The sequence below is a fragment of the Gallinula chloropus genome (assembly GCF_964237585.1).
Source record: "Gallinula chloropus genome assembly, chromosome: 1".
In the NCBI taxonomy this organism is placed as follows: domain Eukaryota; kingdom Metazoa; phylum Chordata; class Aves; order Gruiformes; family Rallidae; genus Gallinula; species Gallinula chloropus.
The window spans coordinates 183,334,481-183,336,279 of record NC_140085.1 but is presented as its reverse complement, the minus strand read 5'-3'; positions in this window follow the sequence as shown (position 1 = coordinate 183,336,279).

The following is a 1,799-nucleotide window of genomic DNA, read 5'->3' as shown; positions in this document are numbered from 1 at the left end:
TTATAGGGGTTGGAAGGGACCTCAAGAGGTCATTGAGTCCAACCCCCCTGCCAAAGCAGGTTCAAGTGCAATGAGTCAGGGTGCAAGGCACATGTAGTCAAGCAACACACATTTTATTTCTGTATCTGCAGCAGCAGAGGCTTAACATCCCTGCTCTCCCTGCTCACAGGCAAAGCTGGGGCTCTCACAGGCAGTCTTCTGAGAAAGCCCTACAGAAGTCACACAAGCCTCTGCATGTAGTCTGGCATCCTTAGACACTGAGCGCACAAGGGGAGCCAGCCCAGGGCAATTTGGCAGGAGACAGGTAATCTCAGGACACCTCACTGTGCCCCTGCCCTGTGGCACAACAAGGGTCCCCAGAGAGGCATGGGGACAACACTTCCACATGTTGCTAGGGACATACAGGAGAAGACAGACACTTGCATACACAACCCACACTCCGTGAGAGATCACTAGGGCAAAATCAGGGCTTCTTGCTAAGATTGCTCTTATTTGGGTTTTCTGTCTCCAGGCATCCTCTAAACCTGAACATGTGCTTCAATACTCTGTGCCCTGAAGGCCTGTCCCTCTGGGCTGCCTCTGCCAAGATGTGGGGAGGGAGATGACACACGTTCAAGCCAGGACAGGCTGTGGCTGGGAACAGCAGCCACTCCAGCAAAAAAATGTCTTCAGGCACATACCTGTCGTGAGGTAAATTTGGGTTCCTTGGCAATGAAGCAGCGCTGAGGCAGGATATGGTGCAGGATCTGAGCAAGGACAGATGTGCCAGCTGTGTCCTGCCTGGGAAATCCTGGCCTTGCCAGCAGCAGTGGGGATTTAATGAGATTCAACACTGCAAAGTGTAAGGTGTTGCACTTGGGCCAGAAGAATCCCAGACATAGATACAGACTGGGAGAAGATCTCCTTGAGAGTAGCCCTGCTGAGAAGGACCTGGCAGTTCTGGTGGATGAGAAACTTAACATGAGCCAGCAGTGTGCTCTTGCAGCTCACAAGGCCAATGGGATCCTGGGCTGCATCAGCAGAGGGGTGGCCAGCAGGGACAGGGAGGGGATTGTCCCTCTCTACTCTGCCCTCGTGAGGCCGCATCTGGAGTACTGTGTCCAGGTCTGGGGCCCCAGTACAGGAAAGATGTGGAACTGTTGAAGAGGGTTCAGAGGAGCCACGAAGATGATTAGAGGGCTGGAGCACCTCCCCTACGAAGAGAGGCTGGGAGAGCTGGGCTTGTTCAGCCTGGAGAAGAGAAGGCTGCGGGGGGACCTCACTGCAGCCTTCCAGTACCTGAAGGGAGCATACAAACAGGAGGGGAACCAACTTTTTAAAAGGGTAGATATTGGCAGGACAAGGGGGAATGGACTAAAGCTAAAGGAGGGAAGGGTCAGATTAGATATTAGGGGGAAGTTCTTTACAGAGACTCTGGTGAGGTGCTGGAACAGGCTGCCCAGAGAAGTAGTAGATTCCCTGTCCCTGGAGGTGTTCAAGGCCAGGCTGGATGGGGCCCTGGGCAACCTTGTGTAGATCCAGGCCTGGAGGTTGGTGGCCTTGCCTGTGTCAGGGAGGTTGGAACTGTATGATCCTTGGGGTCCCTTCCAACCCAGACCATTCCATGATTCTATGATTCTCTGACTTCAGCCCCCCACAATGTGCAGCAACACTGGGACAGCAGGGAGGGCACAGGGTTTGGTCTTGGGGTTCTTCTGGCAGCATGGTACCATTATAAATACAGCCAGAATGCATGCACATCTATCCAGAGTGCCTAAAAGTTTAAATACCTCACATAAAATGGGATAACTCGTTAGCCA